This window comes from Hypanus sabinus, chromosome 24 (assembly GCF_030144855.1).
Source record: "Hypanus sabinus isolate sHypSab1 chromosome 24, sHypSab1.hap1, whole genome shotgun sequence".
Classification (NCBI taxonomy): Eukaryota; Metazoa; Chordata; class Chondrichthyes; order Myliobatiformes; family Dasyatidae; genus Hypanus; species Hypanus sabinus.
The window spans coordinates 2,986,990-3,011,817 of NC_082729.1; the positions used below are offsets into that span (position 1 = coordinate 2,986,990).

Here is a 24,828-nt window from a genome sequence, read left to right on the forward strand (position 1 = left end):
TTACTGCCATCAGGGAGGAGGTACAGGAGCCTGAAGACCCCTCTTCTCATTACTACCATCAGGGAGGAGGGACTGGAGCCTGAAGACCCCTCTTCTCATTACTACCATCAGGGAGGAGGGACAGGAGCCTGAAGACACAGCTTCTGTCATCCGTGAGCAGTCATTATCATCATTATGTGCCGTGTCGTACAACATGGACAATCTCTGTCTCATGACCACGATCGTTCTTGACAAATTTTTCTACAGAAGTGGTTTGCCACTGCCTTCTTCTGGGCAGTGTCTTTACAAGATGGGTGACCCCAGCCATTATCAATACTCTTCAAAGATTGTCTGCTTGGTGTCAGTGGTCACATAACCAGGACTTGTGATGTGCACCGGCTGCTCGTACGACTATCCACCACCTGCTCCCATGGCTTCACGTGACCCTGATCAGGATGGGGTGGGGGCTAAGCAGGTGCTACACCTCACCGAAGGATGATCTGCAGGTTAGCAGAGGGAAGGAGCACCTTACACTTCCTTTGGTAGAGACGTATCTTCACCTGCCACCCACCATGAACACTACCTCCCTATTTTGCTCTCTTTTTGCACCACTTATTCATTTAAAAAATATTTTTATTGCAACTTATAATAAATTTTTTGTGTATTTACTGCTGCCACAAAGCAACACGTTTCATGGCATACTCTATGTCCGTGATAATAAACCTGATTCTGATTCTGAACCAGACGGTTGTAAGAATGAATGTAAATGAGAACTGAGGAGAAACCCTCTCCAAGAGAACAAGGAACTCGCTATCTTGTAGTCTCTTCGAGCGACGCCTGCCCTGAAGAAGTTTAAATCTTCTCTTCGATGAGAGTTCGCTACCTCTCTCAGTGATCTCTGCTGCCGTCTGACTCTTTCACCATGGATGCACCCAGGCTTGCTACCAACGCCACGTATCCTTCCTGGGAATTTGTCTTCACCACCCCCTCCTCCTTCCCTTTCTCCTATGCTCCACCCTCCTCTCCTATCAGCTTCCTTCTTCTCCATCCCTTTCCTTTCCCACCTGCCTGGCTTCACCCATCACCTTCCAGCTATCCTTCTCCCCTTCCCAACCACCTTTTTATTCTGACGCCTTCCCCTTTCCTTTCCAGTCCTGTACGAGGGTTTCAGCTTGAAATGGCAAATGGTTGTTCATTTCCATAGATGTTGCCTGATCTATTGAGTCCCTCTGGTATTTTATCTGCATTGCTTTGGATTTCCAGCATCTGCAGAATTTCACGTGTTTATGATTTTATTTCAGAGCCTTGGTAGTGTTGGTGTCCAAGAGGACCAGAACCTCATCATAGGGTTTGGAGGTTTGCGCGCCTCAATGACCCGGAGAGCTGTGTTGGCTGGAGTCAGGGCTTTGTGCTTTGGCTGTTGTTAAGGTCACCCATGCCAAACAGATTAAAGGGTAGAGGTTTATTAAACCTCTAATAATTAAACCTAGAGGTTAATAATTAATTATTAACCTCTAATTAATTAAACCACTAATAGTGGTTCACTGGTCCTCCAGGTTCCAGGTTTCAGGTCAGGACGAATAACCCTGACTGGTAAAACAAAACTGTTACAGAATCAGCAATGAAGATTCCTTCCACATCTGAGGGCAACAGTATTCCTGAGTCTCCACCCGGGACTTGTATGACTGAGAGTAGTGAAAACCGAGAGGAAGCTACCAACAAGATGAAGGAAGCCCTGAAGATCGCCAGAGATGGAGAACCTTCATTGCTGCCCTAAACGCCAATGGTGTAACGGGCAAAGGAAGAAGAAGGGTGGTGTTGGCAAGTCCAGCGTTTATGGCCCATCTCTGAAGTCAATTAGTTTGAAAATATTACTGTAAGTGAGGGGGTGCAACTCTATCAATGTGGGCACCATAGGCCGACCTGGAGTTGATGGGATGAATGGCCTATTGATGAAAACACAGAATGGCCTGGAACAGTGACCTACTGCTTGAATTCACCTGAAGTGAAGCCTCCCCCCGGAGATGAACTTCTGTGAGGTAGTTGCTTGTTGCCGGTTCAGTGCTGGTCCCCTGGGTTTAATGGCGAGTCTCACCCCACCAATCCTTTGCTCACTTAAACCACACCAACCCCAGAATTAACAGCTTTTACAGCTTGAATGCTTACAAATGTCTCTAATTTACTTAACCATTGAAAGCACATTCAGTGCTAATTTAACAGTATCATTAAATATGTAATCTTTAGTTGGAAAAAAACATTTTCTTTCAACTCAGAAACACAAGAAATTCTGCAGACGCTGGAAATCTAGAGCAACACACACAAAACGCTGGAAGAACTCAGCAGGCCAGGCAGCGTCTATGGAGGGGAACAAGCAGTCAACACTTCAGGCCGAGACCCTTCTTCGGGACTGGAAGGGAAGGGGGACAAGCCAGAATTAGAACGTAGGGTGGGGGGGAGAGGGGGAGGAGTACAGGTTGGCAGGTGTTAGGTGAGACCAGGTGAAGGGGAAGGTGGGTGTGTGGGGGGAGAGGGGGTGAAGTTAGAAGCTGGGAGCTGATGGGTGGAAAAGGCAAAGGGCTGACGAAAAAGAGATCTGATAGGAGAGGAGAGTGGACCATGGGAGAAAGGATCATGGCACCAGAGGAAGGTAATGGGCAGTTGTTGGGAAGAGTAGGGGTGATAGGGGAACCAGAATGGGGAATGGAAAAAGAGAGGAGGGGAGAGGTGGAGGAATCTATGTTCATGCCATCAGTTTGCAGGCTACCTAGTTGGAATATGAGATGTTGCAGAACTCTCTGCCGTCTCTGGTGGTCACATCACCATACCAAGCCTTATGCATCCAGACAGATTGCCTTGTGTGGAGCGTCAATAAAAATGGTTCGGCAGAGACCTGCCGGATTTCTTTAGCCTCCTGAGGAAGTAGAGGCTTTGGTGAGCTTCCTTGGCCGTGACATCAACGTGGTTGACCAGTTCAGGTTTTTGGTGATGTTCACACTGAGGAATGTGAACCTGTGTTCTATGTTCTATTTAGGGTCATAGAAAACTACAGGCCTTTCGGCCCATTGAGTCCATGCCAAACCATGTGTACAAGGTGATAAGATCGTGTAGATAACCAGAGACTTTTTCCCAGTGGCTAATACGAGGGGCCATTATTTCAAAGTGATTGGAAGGAAGTTTGGGGGGGGGGCAGGGATGTCAGAAGTAAGATTTTTCCACAGGGGGTGGTGGATACATGGAATGTGATGCCAGGAGTGGGGGAAGAGGCACGTACAGTAGAGATATTTAAGAAACACTTAGAAAGGCACATGAATGACAGAAGAAGGCGGCCTATGTCAGAGTGAGGAGTTAGATTGATCTTAGAATAGGTTACAACATCGTGGCCAAGTAGGGTTATAGAAATGTACAGCACAGAAACAGGCCTTTCAGCCCATCTAGTTTGTACCAAGCCATTTAGACTGCCTACTCCTATTGACCTGCACCAGGATCATGACTCTCCATACGCCTACCATCCCTGTACCTATCCAAACTGTTAAAATCGAGCTCACTTTCAGCACCTGTGCCGGCAGCTCATTCCACACTCTCACCACCTCTGAGTGAAGAAGTTTCCCCTCATGTTTCCCTTAAACTCTTCACCGTTCACCCTTAACCCATGACCTCTGGTAGTAGTCCCACCCAACCACAGTGGAAAAAGCCTGCTAGCATTTTCCCCCTCATAATTTTGTATACCTCTATCAAATCTCCCCTCAGTTTACTACATTCCAAAGAATAAAGTCCTAACCTATTCAATCTTTCCATATAACTCAGGTTCTTCAGTCCCGACAACATCCTTGTAAAGAGTACTATTCTGTGTTGTACTATGTTCTTTCCCCCACTCTGACCTTTTACTTCTTCTCACCTGCCTATTACTTCCCCCGGGTCTCCTCTTTTCCCCTCTCCTACTGTCCACTCTCCTCTCCTATCAGAATCCTTCTTCTCCAGCCCTTTACTTTCCCCACCCACCTGTCACCTTCCAGCTAGCCTCCTTCCCCTTTTGCCCCACCTTTTAATTCTGGCATCTGCCCCCTTCCCTCTTGGTCCTGAAGAAGGGTCTCAGCCCGAAACGTTGACTGTTTACTCCTTTCCACTGAGGCTGCCCGACCTGCCGAGTTCCTCCAGCATTTTGTGGGTATACGTTGTATTGCTGTACGTTCTGTGTTCTGTATTCTGCTGTAGGGTAATGCAATTGGTGAAAATGTACATAATTCAGAACCACTACCATTGAGTTGGGGTTTCACTTTAGGAGGCTGGTCTGATGTGATAACATAATTATGTAAGGGACTTTTACCATGCTAGGTATTAAATAAATGAGTTGCTATGTTTTTTCTTGAACATAAAAAGCCTCTGCTGTTTAATTTGTGAAAACCTATGCTGGTGTCCAGACCTTCCAGGGGATGTCTTTTGTTTTGTCACTCATATGATCTGTTCCTTTAAAGACCATCCTAGATTGAGTGTAAAATTGAATAACCTTGGCAGCTCCCAGATTGTTGAGAACAACTCTAGTTCAGTGCAGTGCTGCATGAAGCAAGCCAGGCTGTCTTTAAATCAATAGCAATTTTGGGTTTATTCTCTCCTTCACTTTATACCGGCTGCTTGCTGCAGTTCTGGAGTGTGTTATAGTCACTGAGTCACGAATGGATCACCTGTGACACTGCTCACAAAGAGATTAAGATCAGATGAAGTTTATTTGTGTGTGTCAAAATATCAGCCACAAAGCGAAATGTGTCATTTGCTCTAATGACTGATGCAGTCCAGGGATTGTGCTGGGGGCAGCCTGCAAGTGTCGCCCCACTGTCGTCGCCAAAAGTAGCATGCCCACAATTTACTAACTGTAAGCCGTATGTCTTTGGAATGCTGGAGGAATCCCATGCGGTCAAGGAGAGAACATTCTGAACCGCACATCCTCTGGTGTTTGATATTTCTACACTGGGGACAAGATTCTGAATGTCTACCCTGTCTATTCTTCTCGTAGTTTTAAAATTTGCTATCAGGTCTCACCTCAGCCTCTGACACTCTAGAGACCTACTCAAGTTTGTCCAACCTTTTCTTATAGTTCGCATTCTTGTTTGTGTTTTATTGTTTGCATGATTTGTTTTCTTCTTTCTCTCTCCGTCTGTCTCTCTCTCTGTTTCTCTTTCTCTCTCTCTGACTCTCTCTCTCTCTCTCTGTGTCTCTCTCTCTCTCTCTCTGACTCTCTGACTCTCTCTTTCTCTCTGACACTCTCTCTCTCTGAAACTCTCTCTCTCTCTGACACTCTCTCTCTCTCTCTCTCTCTCTCTCTCTCTCTCTCTCTCTCTCCCCCTGACACTCTCTCTCTCTCTCTCCACATTGGGTGTTTGTTGTTTTTATATGTTTTGTGGGTGTCAGTAAGGAGACAAATCCGAGGGATGTATGTTGTATACATGGTTTGATTAGAAAAGTACTTTGAACTTTGAATTCCAATCCAGACAGTGTCTTGGTAGACACATTCACAGTCTTCACATACTTGTTTTAATGGGGCGACCAGAAGTATACACAATACTCCGTGCATTTGAAAAGAGAACCACAAGAGGTTCTGCAAATGCTGGAAATCCAGAGCAATGCACACAAAATGCAAGAACAAAATAGCAGGTTAGGCAGCATCTATGGACCATGTGGGTTTCCTCCCATGGTCCAAAGGTGTACAGGTTGGTAGGTTAATTGATCATAGTAATTTGTCCTGTGATTAGGCTTGGGTTAAATTGGAGTTGCTGGGCTGGAAGGGGCTGAAGGGCCAGTGCTGGGCTGTATGCCGATCAAACAAATAATAAATTGATCAATAATATGGAGAGGAATAAGCAGTTGATGGTTCAGGCCAAGAACCTTCCTCAAGACTGTCGACATTTTGGGCCAAGACCCTTCGTCAGGACTGTTGATGTTTTGGGCCAAGACCTTTCATCAGGACTGTTGATGTTTTGGGCCAAGACCCTTCATCAGAACTGCTGACATTTTGGGCCAAGAGCCTTCATCAGGACTGTTGATGTTTTGGGCCAAGACCTTTCATCAGGACTGTTGATGTTTTGGGCCAAGACCCTTCATCAGGACTGCTGACATTTTGGGCCAAGAGCCTTCATCAGGACTGTTGATGTTTTGGGCCAAGACCCTTCATCAGGACTGCTGACATTTTGGGCCAAGAGCCTTCATCAGGACTGTTGATGTTTTGGGCCAAGAGCCTTCATCAGGACTGTCGACATTTTGGGCCAAGACCCTTTGTCAGGACTGTTGATGTTTTGGGCCAAGAGCCTTCATCAGTACTGTCTATATTTTGGGCCAAGACCTGAGGAAGGGTCTCACCCAAGTGTCGACAGTAGTTTCTGCTGGACCTGCTGGATTCCTCCTGCATTTTGTGAGCAGTCTGAAAGAGTTAAGTGTCTCAGGTTGATTATTTATGAGAAATGTGAAAGTCTGATGGACAAATGTGACGAAAAATGCAGCAATTGGAATGAATGTTATTAGACAGGAAATACTTGTGTGAAATCAGTGCTCTAGAGTTTCATTATAACAGGCGTATTGTCAATAAACAACAATATGAACTTGCCTAATGATTGTGGTCATTCAGAAATAGAAAAGTCAGGTTACACATCTTGAATTGGTTGTTTGGAATGTATTGTGGAGACTGACACAACGTTTGGACCATAAGACTATAAGATATAGCAGCAGAATTAGGCCATTTGGCCCATCGAGTCTGCTCCGCCATTTCATCATGGCTGATCCATTTCCCTCTCAGCCCCAATCTCCTGCCTTCTCCCCATATCCCTTCATGCCCTGATTAATCAAGTATCAATCAATCTCTGCCTTAAATATACCCAATAACTTTGTATCCACTACTACCTGTGGCAATGAATTCCACAGGTTTTCCACTTTCTAGCTAAAGAAATCCCTTCTCATCTCTGTTCTAAATGGACTTAAATGTCCTCTGGTATTAGACTCACCCATCAGAGGTACCATCCTCTCCAAACCTACTCTACCAAGACATTTCAACATTTGATAGGTGCAAATGAGATCCCCCCCTCATTCTTCCAAATTCCAGCGAGTTCAGGCCCAAAGCCATCAAACACTCCTCATCTGACAAGCCTTTCAATCCCAGAGTCATTTTCATGAACCTTCTTTGAACCCTCTTCAATGCAAGAAAATCCTTTCTTTGATAAGGGGTCCAAAACTGTTCACAGTAATCAAAGTGAGGCCTCACCAGTGCTTTATAAAGTCTCAACATTACATCCTTGCTTTTATATTCTGGTCCTCTCAAAATGAATGCTAAAATTGGATTTGCCTTCCTCACCACAGACTCACCCGACAAATTAATCTTTAGGGAATCCTTCATGAGTACCTCTGCCCCTCAGATTTTTGAGTTCTTGCTCCATTTAAAAATAGTCTGTGCTTTTATTTCTTCTATCAAAGTGCATGACCCTGACATTGTATTCCACCTGCCACTTCTTTGCCCATTCTCCTAATTTGCCTCAGGTCCTTCTGTAGCCTGTCTACTTCCTCAACACTACCTGCCCCTCCATCATCTGCAAACTTGGCGACAAAGCCATCAATTCCTTCATCCAAATCATTGGCATATAATGTCAAAAGACACATTGAGACAGGGAATGATGGGATATGGATCGTGCGCAGGCAGGTGGGGTTAATTTGGATATATACACAAACATCGTGCAAAAGTCTGCTCCTCAGATGTTCTGATCTCTTTTAATCGATTAATAAATCTGGAAAATGTTTTACAGGTATCTGTGTATCCATTCATCTCCATTAGTTTGGTAAAACTTGGCAAGAGAACTCGAAGTTGATGCATTACTTTTTAAAAAATTTGTGTTTCAGGTTTCCCCGTCTGATCAGAAGCCCCAGGAGCAGTTGATCTGAATGCTGGTGGACATTTGGTAAGGACAAATCAAAGAATTCCCCTTTGTTTCCAGAAGGTGTCTTTTATCCATGAAACGTGTGACCAGTCTTTACAAATGTACGGCATCCTTGGCAGTGCAGCAGAGCGTTATATTGCGAGCCAGACATTGTCAATAGGACGTGAAGATTGTGTAAGGTGATAGATGAGTACTGTCGATGGTTCATGGCTGTGGAAGTGTCTGGTTACTTAGAGCCTTACGCTTGGAGATTTTCTGCTGGCTCAAACTGAAAGAATGTGTTTCGTCTGTCAGGTGTCTTGCAGGCGTGTTGTGTTTGCTCTCTGTCACACTTTGGCACAGAGCACGTGCCAAATATTACTAATTTGTGTGAAGCAGATCATACAGAAACGCCGTTTGTGTTGCTGCGGAACAACTTGCTCGACACATCAAGTGTGAGGGGTGATAAAGTACGTCACTGCCTGAGATTAAGGTTCATGTTGGCTTCGTATCATCACTCCTGCCGCTGATCATGTTAGCTGCCCAGCCAAGCCCGAGCTAACTCCAGATTTTACATCTCCAACTTGTTCCTGTTCTACTTCTCCGATCGTATTTTAACTCGAGCAAGTAAATAAATTTGAGGAAGGGAAAAGACATTCAAAGTCCGAAGTAAATTTATCATCAAAGTACATATATGTCACCATGTACAACCCTGAAATTCATTTTCTTACAGGCATCCACAGTAAAAGCAAAGAAATATAGTAGAATAATAAAATCCCAGAGCAAAATGCAGCCATTCGGCCCATCAAGCCTGCTCCGCCATTCCACTATGGCTGACTTATTATCTCTCTGAACCCTTCTTCCCGTGACCCTTCATGCTCTGATCTACAATCTATCATCCTCTGCTATATATATATATATATATATATATATATACCCAGTAACTTGGCCTCCACAGCCACCTGTGGCAATGAATTCCACAGATTCACCACTCTGTTCTAAGTGGGTGCCCCTCTGTTCTGTGGCTGTGCCCCCTGGTACTAGACTCCCCCACCACAGGAAGCATCCTTTCCACATCCACTTTATACAGATTTTTCAATCTTTGCAATGAGATGGCCCCTCATTCTTCTAAACTCCAGCGAGTACTTGCCCACAGCCATCAAATGTTTCTCGTATGTTAACCCTTTCATTCCTGGGATAACTTTCGTGAACTTTCTCTGGACTCTTCTCCGATGCCGGCGCATCTAATCTTAGGTAAGGGGTCCAAAACTGCTCACAGTACTCTGTGTAGACTGACCAATACCTTGTAGAGCCTCAGCATGACATCCTTGCGTTTACATTCTAATCCTCTCAAAATGAATGCCAACTTTGCATTTGCCTTCCTCACCACTGACTCAGCCTCCAAGTTAACCTTTACAGAATCCTGAACGGGACTCCAAAGTCCCTTTGCACCTTGGATTTTTGAAATTTCTCCTCTTCTTTGATCATTCTCCTAATCCATCCACGTCCTCCTGTAGCCCCCCTGCTTCTTCAAGTCTACCTACCCCTCCACATGTCGTTGTATCATCAGCAAACTTGGCCACAAAGCCATCAATTCCATCATCAAAATCACTGATATATAACATAAATAGAAGTGGTCCAAACACTGACCCCTGTGGAACAGCACTAGTCATTAGCATCCAACAAGAAAAGGCTCCCTTTATTCCCACTCTTTGGTCCTGCCAATCAGGCACTGCTTTATCCATGCTAGTATCTCTCTTGTAATACCATGGGCTCTTATCTTGTTAAGCAGCCTCATGTGTGGAACCTTACCAAGGGCTTTTTGAAAATTCAAATAAACAACATCCACTGACTTTCCTTTTTCTATCCTGTCTGTTATTTCCTCAAAGGTTTCCAGCAAGTTTGTCAGGCAAGATTTCCCCTTTAGAAAACTTTGGCCTATTTTATCATGTGCCTCCAAGTACTTCGAAACCTCATCCTTGATAATAGTCTCTAACATCTTCCCAACCACTGAGGCTAGATTTCCTGGCCAATAATTTCCTTTCTTCTGCCTCCCTCCCCTCCTTAAAGAATGGAGTTATATTTGCAATTTTCCAATCCTCCGGAATCATTCCAGAATCTTTTGATTCTTAAAAGATCATTGCTAATGCCTCCACAGTTCCTACAGCTACCTCCTTCAGAACCCTGGTGTATAATCCACCTGGTCCAGGTGATTTATCTACCTTCAGACCTTTCAGCTTTCCAAGCACTTCTCCCAGGTAATAGCAACTACATTCACTTCTGCCCCCTGACACTCGAGTTACTGACACACTGCTTGTGTCTTCCACAGTGAAGGCTGATGCAAAATACCAATTAAGTTTGTCTGCCATTTCTTTACCCTCCATTACAATCGCTCCAGCATCATTTTCCACCAGTCCGATATCCACTCTCTTCTCTCTTTTACTCTTTATACATCTGAAAAAAGTATTTATATCCTCTTTGATACTATGAACTAGCTTACCTTCAGATTTCATCTCTTCTCTCTTTATGGCTTTTTTAGTTGTCTGCTGTTGGTTTTTAAAAAGCTTCTCAATCCTCCAACTTCCCACTAATTTTTGCTCCATTATATGCCCTCTCATTTCGCTTTTATGCTGTCTTTGACTTCCATTGTCAGCCACGGTTGTCTTATCCTCCCTTTAGATTACTTTTCATCTTTGGGGTGTATCTATCTTGCGCCTTTCAAGTTTCTGCTAGGAACACCAGCCATTGCTGTTCTGCCATCATTCCTGCTAATGTCCACTTCCAATCAACTTTGGCAGCTCCTCTCTCCCGCCTCTGTAGTTCCTTTTACTATACACCCCTCCCCTTGGGTTTAGAAACAACCTGTCCTTTTTGTACAAGTTGTACCTTCCCTTCACCAGTTCCCTAGCCACACATTCATCTCCCAAACCATCCTATTCTCACCCTCACTGGTGCGTGGCACGGGCAGCAATCCGGAGATGACTGCCCCGGAGGTCCTGATTTTCAGCTTTCTACCAACTCCCTATGTTCTGTCTTCAGGATCTCCTCCCTTTTCCTGCCTATGTCATTGGTACCAAAATGTACCATGACTCATTGAGAAATGACACACAAACAAAGACTGACAGTCAATGTGCAAAAACAGACAAACTGTGCAGATGCAAAATAAATAATACTGAAAACATGAGTTGTAGGGTCCGTGGAAGTGAGTCCAGAGGTGGTGGAATTAATTTAGTGTGAAGTTATCCACACCGGTCCAGGAGCCTGATAGCTGAAGGGTAATAAGACCATAAGACATGGGAGCAGAATTAGGCCACTCAGCCAATCGAGTCTGCTCCGCCATTCCATCAATGCTGATCCTAGATCCCAAACAACACCACACACCTTCCTTCTCGTCATATCCTTTGATGCTGTGACCAATCAGGAAATGGCCAACTTCTGCTTTAAACATACCCACGGACTTGGCTTCCACCGCAGTCTGCGGCAGGGAATTCCGCAGATTTGCCATCCTCTGGCTAAAAAAATTCATCCTTACCTCTGTTCTAAAAGGTCACCCCTCAATTTTGAGGCTGTTCCCTTGAGTTCTGGATACCTCCCCCCCTCACCATGAGAGAACATCCTCTACACATCCACCTTATCTAGTCCTTTCAGCATTTGGTAGGTTTCAGTGAGATCCCCCCATATTCTTCTATATTCCAGTGAGTACAGGCCCAAAGCTGCAAAACACTCCTCACATGTTAACCCCTTCATTCCTGGAATCATGCTCGTGAACCTCCTCTGGACTCTCTCCAATGACAACACATCCTTTCTGAGATATGGGGCCCAAAACTGTTGACAATACTCCAAGTGTGGCCTGACTAGTGTCTTATAAAGGCTCGGCATTATCTCCTTGTTTTTATATTCTATTCCCCTTTAAATAAATGCCAACATTGCATTTGCCTTCTTTACCACAGACTCAACCTGTGAATGAACCTTCTGGGAGTCTTGCACAAGGACTCTGAACTCCCTCTGCACCTCTGATGTTTGAATTTTCTCCCCATTTAGATAATAGTTCTTTCTACCAAAATGCATTCCCAAAACTGTATTCCATCTGCCACTTTTTTGCCCATTCTTCCAATCTGTAATCGGATTGCTTCCTCAGCACTGCCTACTCCTCCACCTATCTTCGTATCATCTGCAAACTTTGCCACAAAGTCATCAATTCCATTATCTAAATTATTGACAAACAATGTGAAAAGTAGAGTTCCCAGTACTGACCCCCTGAGGACCACCACTCATCATTGGCAGGCAACCAGAAAAGACCCCTTTTATTCCCGCTCGCTGCCTCCTGCCTGTCAGCTACTCCATTATCCATGCCAATATCTTTCCTGTAGCACCATAACCTTTTACATATCTTGTTAAGCAGCCCTTTATTAACTGACTTCTGAAAATCCAAGTAAATGACATCCTCTGCCTCTCCTTTGTCTCTCCTGCTTGTTACTTCCTCGAGGAACTATATTTGTCAGGGCAAGATTTCCTGTCACAGAAACCATGCTGACTTTGACTTATTTTAGTAACTTCCTGAACCTGGTGGTGTGGGACCCAAGTTTCAGTAGCAGTGGGTCTGAAACCATCAAATGATAAAAACCCCAGTTTGACCAGCGTCCGTGGAGGCAGGAAACCAGCTGTTCTCACCTGGCCTTGTTTACATGTCTGGCCAGCTTGACCAATTGCCTGCTGAGTGAGTGGTGAAACATGCTCTCTATGGTAATTCCCATCTTGCAAAACTGTGCAGAGAAATGGTTGATTACTGAAATTATTCTCTCCATCAGTTTTTGTATTTGGTTGTGAAATCCCAGGCGTACTGAGGGCATCAGAAAAAGGGAGGGGAGAAGGCTGCTCGGGCAGCTTTGAGATAACGGCTCAAGTTCAGTTTTGCTTATCACGTGTACATCGAAACACACAGTGAAATGTGTCATTTGTGTTAACACCCAAAACACTCGAGGAGGCGCTGGGGGCAGCCCGTAAGCGTCACCACACATTCCGGTGCCCAAAATAGCATGGTCCACAATGTTCAGCAAAACAACAACATTACAAAAGCAACAGCAACACAGCAACAATAATAACATCAACAGTAACAATAACAACACAACGACAGATGAGCAACAACAAACTAACATCAACAATAATAACAATATAACAATAACAATGCAATGACACATCAGCAACAGCCACAACAAAAGCAACAATGCTGCAACAATAACATCAACAATCACAATTAAAACACAATAACAATACAACAGCAACCAGAACTGAAGCAACAACAACGCATCAACAACAGCAAGACAAACCAGAGCAAAACAAGCCCCTTTCTTCACTCCCACCCAACCATTCTCACACACCAGTACAACCTTACAACTCCGGTACAGTCTGCCTCTGGTCGTCTAGTCCTAGTGCCCGGACTCACAGACATCGGACATCCAACCTCCAGACAGGTGATCCCTGGGGCTTCAACATTTAGGCCTCAGCCACTGAACTTGCCAACTTCGGCCATCAGCCTCTAGTATTGACCCCAGGACTTGCTGATCACTGGGCTTTGAAGTCTGGGCTCCTGGAAGAATAATGGGGCCTTCGTTTAAAGACTCCTCCAGAGTTGAGGGACATCCTCTGGGATGCTCTGTGGTTACAGCTGAGATTTTTCAAAGTTCAAAGTACGGTTATCATCAAATGTGTATACTATATACAGCCTTGAGATTCATCACCGGAAGGGCAGCCGCGAAACAAAGGAACCCAATAGAGCCCATTAAAAAAATCCAGACAAACACCTGATGAGCAGGAAAACAACCAATGTGCAAACAACAAAAGTAAGCAAATAACATTCAGAGCTGAGGGTCGGGAAAGTGAGCCCGCAGCCACGAAGTTAGTCGTCACTGCAGCCGATCCAGGCGCCCGTTAGTTGCAAGCCACAGCCTCAGTTCAGTGCAGAGTCGAGTAAACCTCGTGAAGCAATGAGCTGAAAACCAGCCTGTCCCTGTCCTCCAGAGCTGACATCCTGACCTTTTCAGTCTGGCCTGGCACTTAATCGGCCAAACAGCCAGTCGATCCTCGCTCTCGAATCCCGGGCCCTGCAGCTTCGATATGATTTTAGGCCTGGGATCCACCACTTTGACTTGTCCTGTACCCAATTTGGCCTTGCGCTTCAATCGGTCGAACCTTGGCCTGTTCCTTGCTCTTGGCCTGGGCCCTGCCGCCTTGCCTCAGTTCTGTCACTTCAAGTTGCCTCCAAATCCATTCCAGCAGCCGAACATTGGCTCATTCCCCACTCCTGGGCCCAGGCCCCACTGCTTTGATTTTTGTGATCTAGAGTGAGATTTGAAGCCGATTCTTGTGACTCAGTAGTGAGTCCTGTTGTGCCATGATCAGAGATTTACCGGGATCTTGCCTGGATCGGAGAGCATGTCTTACTGGTTCAGGAAGTGACGGAAGATGAGAGGTGAGTTGATAGAGGTGTACAAGATGATACAGCTCGAATGGACAGCCAGAGATTTATCCCCAGGCCAGGGATGGCTACTACATAATTTTATGGTGATTGGAGGAAAGTATAGGGGGATGTCAGAGGTAGTTTTTTTCACAGGGAGGGTGGTAGGTGTGAGGGGTTGTAGTAGAGGTAGTTACATTTGGGACATTTAAGAGATGGGTGCATGGAAGAAAGAAAAATGTAAGGTATGTGGGGGGAGAATGTTAGACTGATGATAGAGTAGGTTGAAACTCGGCACAGCATCATGTGTTGGAGGCCCTGTACTGTTCTAGGCTCGATGTTCAATCCTTTTGTGGGATGCTTCAGAACGAAACGATACTCTGACATTTGATGCTTTGAACTCCTCACCGTCGGGGTAAAATCCACTGTTCAATCTCTCTTCAGCGGCTGAAATTGTTGCCGTTTTCATCGCTGGGGGCCCTTTGTCTTTCACCACGATGCCAGTCACAACTGGATGACTTTGAAGAGCTTTAAAATAGATTTTGAAACTGACTACCAAGCACTTGAGGGGAAATGTCACCGAATAGGGGTGGAATCATTAAAATACATTAATGGAGCGTTATCTTGAGAATGCAAGGATGTCAATTGACAGAATTATATAGTGTCACTGAGGATTTGAAATGTAGGACACAGTATGCTCTCCAAAACTGTGTTTTTATTTAAAATGTAACTTGGGAAAAGCACATGGATCATTTCAGTTAAAATCAAGACCTAGAATTCGTAATACATAAAAATAGATTTTTTTTAAGCCTCTGGAGATTTATGTTGTGCCGAGACGTGTGTTAACTCGGTTTCTCACTTGAACAGCACATACGTGTTCATGTCATTCACTCTTCCAACTGATATGAAACACGTACATTCGTTCCCAACTAGCACCAGCCTGCCCGTCGTCAAAGGCACAACCAGAAAGGAGCACATACATTCACTAGCCACTCCATAAGGCACAGGAGGTTCCTAATAAAGTGGCCACTGACTATCTTCCAGGAGCAACGCTTCAGAAAAGCAGTTTCCATCACTAAGGACAACCCGCACCCCCCCCCCCCCCCCCCGTCACCCAGGACATGCCCTCTTCTCACTGCTACCACCCGGGAGGAGTACAGAAGCCTGAAGACACACACACAGCAATTCGGGAAAAGGTCCTTCCCCTCTGCCATCCGATTGGACCCATGAACACTTCCTCACTACTTTTTAAAACATTTCTGGTTTTGCACTGCTTTCTTATTTAAACTATTTAACAAGCATACGGTATATGCACTTACTGTAATTCAGTTTATTTCTGTGTTTATCATTTATTGCAATTGACTGTAACTGCAAAGGTAACGCATTTCCCCACATGCACCAGTGCTGTTAAACCTGATTCTGATTTATACTCTTATTGTAATTTATAGCCCTTTTTAGGTGTTGCATTGTCGGACAATAGCAAATTTCACGATGTATGTCAGTGATAAACCTGATTCTGATCCTCTTCCTGGGAATCCACGATGTCTTGGCCTGTAGCTGCCTTGTGCTGCTTGTCAGACACAGGCAACCTGGCAACAATGAGTTGGAATCAGCCACAGACGAGGAGCCACATATGCATTTGTACGAATTGCCTTCATCCATTTTGCAGGATTCTTTCCAGCGCAGAGCCATTAAAGTGTCGACCTTTTGCCTGAGGCGGTCGTTAACTCTCTGTGATATAGCGCGTTAATTGGAGTGTTCGATTTCAGTATCCCGTGCATTCTCATTTGTAGTGTACGTGAACTTGAATCTGAACTCTCTTCTGTGTTTTATCCAATTTCACAAAGCACTCAGTGCTGACAATCAGAGCCTCTTGTTTGTATCGCTACTAAAAAAATTCAAATGATTGCCTGCAAAGTAAATCAGAGGTTTGGAGTGAGAGAAGAGGTGACACACAGGTACAGTAAAAGTCAGCATTTTGTGGGAGTTTTGACAGCAGTCAATCAGAGATCGGGATTCATTAGCGAGGGAAAATAAAAATTAGCGGCCTTGGTTGGAGTGGAGAGTGTAAGAGTGATGATTTGAGGCTTTAGCTCTTTGAGGCTTTGGCGAGGAGAGGCTTGAGTGAGAGAAGGAAAGAAGGTGCAGGTAGATTTTTTTTTTCAGTTTATTTATTGTTTCCTTCTTTATAATTGCACAGTTAGAGCAGTAGAGATGCCCAGGCAGGATAGTTAAAGCTTCTCTCGTGTGACGTAGGAAGTCAGGGAGACTTGCAGTGGCCCAGATGAATTCAGGCAAAGAAGTGAAACTTCTTTACTCAGAGGCAGACAGACAGACAGACAGACATACTTTATTGATCCCGAGGGAAATTGGGTTTTGTTACAGCCGCACCAACCAAGAATAGTGTAGAAATACAGCAATATAAAACCATTAATAATTAAATAATAATAAGTTAATCATGCCAAGTGGAAATAAGTCCAGGACCAGCCTATTGGCTCAGGGTGTCTGACACTCCGAGGGAGGAGTTGTAAAGTTTGATGGCCACAGGCAGGAATGACTTCCTATGACGCTCAGTGTTACATCTCAGTGGAATGAGTCTCTGGCTGAATGTACTCCTGTGCCTAACCAGTACATTATGGAGTGAATGGGAGTCATTGTCCAAGATGGCATGCAACTTGGACAGCATCTTCTTTTCCGACACCACCATCAGAGAGTCCATTTCCACCCCCACAACATCACTGGCCTTACGAATGAGTTTGTTGATTCTGTTGGTGTCTGCTACCCTCAGCCTGCTGCCCCAGCACACAACAGCAAACTTGATAGTGAGTGGGTGGTGAGAGGGTGGAATGAGCTGCCAGCAGAAGTGGTGGGTGGGGTTCGATTTCAACATTTACGAAATATTTGGAAAGGTACATGGATGGTAGGGCTATGGTCTGGGTGCAGATCAATGGACACTAGGCAGAATTATAGTTTGGTATAGACTAGATGGGCCAAAGGGCCTTTGTCAGTTCTGTAGTGCTCTATGATTCTGGGAATAGTAATGGACTTGAAGTGATACAGACTTAATTAAGCTGTCAAAAGCCCCTGAGATGTGGTTTATTGGGATATTTGGACAACCTCCAGTTCCTCTTGCTGTCTCTGGAATTAGCTCCGCCTTTAGTTCAAAGTTCAAAATAAATTTATTATCAGAGTAAGTATATATGTCAGCATTTGCTACCTAGAGATTCTTTTTCTTTCAGGCATTTACAGGAAAATAAAGAAATGCAATAGAATTGATGAGAAAACTGTACACAACAAAGACTGACGTAGTCAGAAATATGGAACACTGCATGAGTTAGCACGACATCCCGTAAGCACAGTCCACGAGTTCTCTGCCAGCTGTTGCCTGCAGCTGGTAGGTGCTTAAGCTGGTGTGTGGCACGATGTGAATGCTGTGCTTTGTGTGAGCAATGGTGCATGTGTGTTATCTTCCTGAATTATATAACGGTGCCTTTATTGGAGCAGATTACACAGGGGGGCTGCGGGACCCTGCTATTGCTGCCCCCTCCAACTGGTATGCTCCATTGTCCAGACAGCTGTCTACAGCAGCATGGGCCTCTGCTCTGCTCCACCATCCTTCTGTGAAGGGCAGGGGAGAGAGAGAGAGAGAAAAGAAGAGAGAGCTTTCATTGATCTCCTCTCACAACTCCTTCCTGCCAAGGTGAGCCTTCCCAAGCAAAACGTACACCAGAGAACTGACGCTACATTAACAGCCACCCGGAGGATCACAGGCGCCTCCTTGCCCTCTATTTTTGACATTTACCAGGAGCATTGAAGACGAAGGGCCTGAAGCATTGTTCAGGATCCCCACCACCCATCCCACAATCTCTCTGACCATCTACCACCAGGAAGGAGGGAGGTACAGGAGCATCAGGACTAGGAGTGCCAGACTGATTAGCAGGTTTTCCCTCAGACTGGGAGACTAATGAGCCCCCTGCCCCACCGAGGCCTTGTCACTACGACAGCGAGCTGTTTGATGTTTACCTGTGCTGTGCTCTACATACATTTTGAATTATATACTATTAGCTTATTTATGGTAATATTTTGGTTTACGTGCTATGTGTGATATATATTTTGTTTGTACTCTGTGATCCAGAGGAAGATTGTTTCATTTGGTTGTATATATGTACAGGCAGATGAGAATAGACTTGAACTTGAAATAGAATTTTTTTTGTTATGGAGCCATTTTGATGGGGGGGTCACTTCAAAGTTCAAAGTACATTTATTATCAAAGTATGTATACATTGGTGTTGGTGCGTGGCCAAGTGGTTAAGGTGTTCGTCTAGCTATCTGAAGGTCGCTGGTTCGAGCCTTGGCTGAGGCAGCGTGTTGTGTCCTTGATCAAGGCACTTAACCACACATTGCTCTGCGATGACACCGGTGCCAAGCTGTATCAGCCCTTGCCCTTACCTTGGACAACATTAGTGGCGTGAAGAGGGGAGACTTGCAGCTTGGGCAACTGCCGGTCTCCCACACAACCCTGCCCAGGCCTGCGCCCTGGAAACTTTCCAAGGTGCAAATCCATGGTCTATCGAGGCTAACGGAGGCCAACACTACACATTATACAACCCTGAGATTTGTCTGTTTACAGGCAGCCACGAAACCAGGAACCCAAAAGAACCCATTTAAAAAACAGACCAACCCAATGTGCAGCGAGAGAGAGAGAAACACAATTATTAAAGAATAAAAGTAAGGAAATAGCATTTAGATTGAGAGGTATACTTTAGAGATGGAGTGAGGAGCAGCCGGAGCTGTACCATAGGCCCAACCACAGTTCAATGTAGAGCCAAGTCATCGTCTTGGAGCAGCGAGCGGAACTGGCCCGACCCTCACCTTTGGTCCCATCACCTGCCTTTTCAATCCAACTAGTCCAGTGTTTAAATCATCCCAACATTGTGTCGTCCCTCGAACTAGACCCAGGCCCTTTCGCATCAATACACCCTGACTCTGATATGGGTCTCTATTGTGGTCTGAAAGTGGGAAGTGAGCAGGGAGAGGAGAATCATGGCTGGGAAAAGGGGAAGAGAGAGGGGAGGGAGTGGGAAGCATCAGAGAGACATTCTGTACTGATCAGTAAACCAATTGTTTGGAATGAAATGACCTTGCCTGGAGTCTCAGGGCTGGGTGTGTCTGCACCTGTACCATGCCCCACCCCTGGCACTCCTTCTCTGCCACATCTCCCACCCTTGCCATTCCCTACATTCTTTGCTCCCACCAGATTTACAAACTCGCTCTCTACTCCATGTAAACAAAGACGGTATAGTGTCAGTCTTGGGCACCCGCGCTACATATGTGTGCCTACGTTTAATTGTCATTCAGCCATACTCAGCCAAACGAAACAGCGTTTCTCTGGGGTCAAAGAGCAAAACACAGTACCAACACTCACACACAACATAAATAATTATGATAGCATATAAACAGAGTCACAAAAATAGGAGAAAATTAATAATATATCCCAAGTCCCTTAGTGTCATGGCCTGTAGGTTTATGGTACATGGATGTTGTCCTGAAGCCAAGTTTCTGCAAGAACAAGCCCACAGCAGTTTCTCATCTCACACAAGTGCAGCCTTCCCCTTCCCTGGGAAAAGGACTGTGTGCATATTCCAGAAAGGATACAATTAAGTCTTATTGGAAATGTTTAGATATGGTGTTCAATGGGCCAGCCCTTGATCTGTGTCACTTGTGTCACATCAAAGTCAGTGTCTAGTAATCTCGGGATGTTCCTGCCCATCCTTGCTGGTAGTAATGAGAAGAGGGGTCTTCAGGCTCCTGCACCTCCTCCCTGATGGTAGTAATGAGAAGAGGGGTCTTCAGGCTCCTGTATCTCCTCCCTGATGGTAGTAATGAGAAGAGGGGTCTTCCGGCTCCTGTACCTCCTCCCTGATGGTAGTAATGAGAAGGGGGCATGGATGGTAAGGGTCATTCAGATGCCATTCAGAACTGACTGTGAAATTGTCCTGATCTAGCCCGTTGAAGACACACAAAACAGGTCGGGTTACGCAGGCGAGGGAAGTGAAAATGATGAGCAATAAAAATAAATATAAGGCCATAAGACCATAAGATATAAGAGTAAATTAGGCCATTTGGCCCATCGAGTCTACTCTGCTGTTTCATCATGGCTGATCCAATTTTCCTCTCAGCACCAGTCTCCTGCCTTCTCTTTGCATCCTTTCAGGTCCCGACCAATCAAGTATCTATCAACTTCTCCCTTCAATGTACATAAATTCTTGGCCTCCACAGATGCCTGTGTTAAAAAACTCCACAGATTCTCCACTCTCTGGCTGAAGAAATTCCTCTCCATCTCCATTCTAAAAGGATGCCCCTCAATTCTGAGGCTGTGTCCTCTGGTCTTAGACTCTCCCACCATAGGAAACATTCTCTCCACACCTACTCTATCAAGGCCTTTCAACTTTCAATGAGGTCACCCGTCATTCGTCTGAATACAGGCCCAGAGCCATCTGCCACTCTTCATACGACAAGCCATTCATCCTGGAATCATTTTTCTGAACCTCCTTTGAACTTCAGTTTTTTGTATTTTCTCCCCATTGGGGTGGTAAATTGGATTAGTAAGTATGCAGATGATACTAAGGTAGGTGGCGCTGTGGATAATGAAGTAGGTTTTCAAAGCTTGTAGAGAGATTTAGGCCAGTTGGAAGAGTGGGCTGAGTGATCTCAGATGGAGTTTAATGCTGATAAGTGTGAGGTGCTACATTTTGGTAGGAATAATCCAAATAGGACATACATGGTAAATGGTAGGGCATTGAAGAATGCAGTAGAACAGAATGATCTAGGAAAAATGGTGCATAGTTCCCTGAAGATGGAATCTCATGTGGATAGGGTGATGAAGAAAGCTTTTGGTATGTTGGCCTTTATAAGTCAGAGCATTGAGTATAGGAGTTGGAATGTCATGTTAAAATTGTACAAGGCATTGGCAAGGCAGAATTTGGAGTATTGTGTACAGTTCTGGTCTCCGAATTATTGGAAAGGTATCAACAAAATAGAGAGAGTATAGAGAAGATTTACTAGAACATTACCTGGGTTTCAGCACCTAAGTTACAGGGAAAGATTGAACAAGTTAGGTCTTTATTCTTTGGAGCGTAGAAGGTTGAGTGGGGACTTGACAGAGGTATTTAAAATTATGAGGGTGATAGATAGAGTTGACATGGATAGGCTTTTTCCATTGAGAGTAAAGGAGATTCAAACAAGAGGACATGAGTTGAGACTTAGGGGGCAAAAGTTTAAGGGTAACATGAGGGGGAATTTCTTTGCTCAGAGAGTGGTAGCTGCGTGGAATAAGCTTCCAGTAGAAGTGGTAGAGGCAGGTTCAGTATTGTCATTTAAAGCAAAATTGGATAGGTATATGGAGAGGAAAGGAATGGAAGATTATGGACTGAGTGCGGGTCAGTGGGACTAGGTGAGAGTAAGAGTTCAGCATGGACTAGAAGGGCTGAGATGGCCTGTTTCTGTGCTGTAATTGTTATATGGTTATTTCTTTTCATTTCTTTTACTAAAGTGCATGACCATACACTTCTGGACACTGTATTCCAACTGTAATTTCTTTTCCTGTTTTCCTAATCTGTTAAAGTCTTTCCGTAGTCTCCCTACTTCCTCAGATCGTCTTCAAAATTTGCAACAAAGCTATCAATTCCATCATCCCAACACTGACACCACTAGTCACCGGCAGCCAATCAGAAAAGACTCCTTTTATTCCCACTCTTTGCCTCCTGCCAGTCAACCACTGCTTTATCCATGCTAGAATCTTTTCTGTAATACCATGGGCTTGTAGCTTGTTAAGCATCCTCATGTGTGGCTCCTTGTCAAAGGCCTTCTGAAAATCCAAGTATACACCATCAACTGATTCTCCTTTGTCTTGTGTTATTTCTTCAAAGAATTCCAACAGATATGCAGACAAGATTTTCCCTTGAGGATACCATGCTGACTGACCTATTTTAATCATGTGCCTCCAAGTACCCTGAGGCCTCATCCTTAGTAATCGACTCCAACACCTTCCCAACTATTAAGATCAGACTAACCAGCCTATAGTTTCCATTCTTCTATCTTTCTCCCTTCTTGAAGAGTGGAGAGACATTTGCAATATTCCAGTCTTCTGGAACCATTCCAGAATTTAATGATTCCAAAGATAATTACTAATACCTCCACAATCTCTTCAGCCATCTCTTTCAGAACCCTGGGGTGTTCACCATCTGGTCCTGATGACTTATCTACCTTCAGACCTTTAGTTTCCCAAGAACCTTCTCCCTAGTAATGGTGACTAAACACACTTCATGACCCCTGACACCTGGAACTTCACCATACTGCTAGTGTTTTCCACATTGCAGACTGATGCAATATACTTATTTAGTTCATCCGCCATTTCCTTGTTCTACTACCTCTGCAGCATCATTTTCCAGCAGTCCGATATCCACTCTCACCTCTCTTTTATGCTTTATGTATCTGAAGAGGCTTTTGGTATCCTCTTTAATATTGCTGGCTGGCGTACTTTTGTATTCCATCTTTACCTTCTTAATGACTTTTTTGTTGCCTCCTGTTGGTTTTTAAAAGCTTCTCAATCCTCTAACTTCCCACTGATTTTTGCTCTATTATATGCCCTCTCTTTGGCTTTTATGTAGGCTTTGACTTCTCTTGTTAGCCACGGTTGTGTCATCTTGTCTTTAGAATATGTAAAAGAGATTGCTGATGCCGGCCAGTGGACGTTTTGGGTTGAGAACTTTCATCCAGTCCAGATGAAGAGTCTCAACATGAAATGTCCACTTCCTTCCACAGATGCTGCCTGAGACACTGAGTTCCTCCTATGCTTTGAGTGTTTGTTTGAACTTCTATAGCCTCTTTCAGGATATCTAAAGCTCTTCAACAGCCTCAGACACACTTTGGAAGTGCTGGTTTTGTTGTGTCAGAGGGTGTTTGTCTCTGCAGACAGAAGTTGTCAACTGCCCGAAGTTGACTCATGGAACACACATTGGCATTTGCAAGCCTCTACAATTAGGAACCCTGTCGCTGTCCGCTCAGCATTTCTTAAAGCGGAGTATTTGCACTGGGTGTTCCTGGCACTGTTACCGCATGCTTGAGCCTCTGAGCCTTGGGCAAGAATGGAAAAGCAGTGATGAAAGATAAAAAAGATGATTTGACAAATGCGTAAAAATGGAAAATGCCAAGGCAATAACTGGAATGTTTCTGTTTCACTTCCTAGTTTATATCTTGGTAGGTACTTGCTAAGTAGCTTTCACAAAACTTGTTCTGCAATGAAAATCCTCCTGATAGCTAAACTGGGCTGAAGTTCTCTTTTGTAGTCAAAATAGCATATTCAAAAAAAATCAGATTTAACTGTGACTGGCTTAATCACCAACAATAATGAATCTGCATATGGAGAGGAGAGGCTGAAAATGTCCAATTGGTGCAGGAACCTCAACGTCAAGAAGATAAAAGAAATGATAATTGGCTTCAGGAAAGCAAGGAGTCCTGAAGAAGCCCCACTAATAATAAATGGTGAGGTAGTGGAACGGATCTCCAGTTTCAAGTTTTCAGGGCTGAATATCACTGAGGAGCTCTCTTGGTCTGTCAACACAACCACGATAGCAGGGAAGGCACAACAGCAACTATACCACTTGAGGTGGTCAAGGAGAGCTACTCCGCCCAAAGAAACTGCTGGGCAACTTTTATCGATGTGCGATAGAGAGCAGACTGACATATGGAATGACAGTATGGGCCTCTAGCTGAAGCAAGACAGATCACAAAGAACTTCCAACTGGTGATTAGGACAGCTCAGCACATCACTGAGACTCAACTACCAGTCCCGGAGACAATTTACAACTCTCGATGCCTACGGTACACTTAATGACCCGTCCTGTCCCAGACACAGTCTGTTCAATCTCCTGCCGTCTGGTAGGAGATACAGAGACATCTTGGCCAAGACAGTAAGACTGGAAAACAGCTTCTTCCTGAGGGCCGTTGAGCAGCTGAATAATGCGACACCCCGGCTTACCAATGGCCTTTGAGTGGTATTGACTATCGAAGACTCTTGTTGCACTTAGTATGGGATTTTTTTTAAATTAAGCTGTACCACATGCATTGTAACTATCTGTTTTACACAGACTGCAGTAGAACCCCAATCTTGTTGTCTTGAACAATGCAATAAAGTTCTGATCTACTATGCTTCTGGTCACCACGCTGTTGAAATGATGCAGTTGTACTGGAGAGATTGAGCAGGATGTTAATCTGGCCTGGATAGAAAATTTTGGTTGTGAAGAGCACAAATGAGCACACATCCCCACAAATGAGCATATCTACATGGAGCACTGCCACAGGAAAGCAGCTCCCATCATAATGGACCCCACTATCAAAACCATGCCCTCTTTTCACTGCTGCCATCAGGAAGGAAGTACAGGAGCCAAAGGACTCACACCACCAGTTTCAGGAGCAGTTATTACCCCTCAGCCATCAGGCTTTTTC

At 44.6% G+C, this 24,828-nt stretch overlaps 1 protein-coding gene across 3 annotated transcripts in view; it reads left to right on the forward strand.

The window, feature by feature from the left end:
- LOC132380411 (tyrosine-protein kinase Fyn-like) overlaps positions 1 to 24,828 on the forward strand; it is a 300,099-nt gene that overhangs the window by 146,835 nt on the left and 128,436 nt on the right. For all 3 annotated transcript variants that reach the window (XM_059949171.1, XM_059949173.1, XM_059949172.1), the window contains one exon: positions 7,852 to 7,910. The gene's annotated coding sequence lies outside the window, so the exon portion shown is untranslated. The remainder of the gene's footprint in view (positions 1 to 7,851; positions 7,911 to 24,828) is intronic.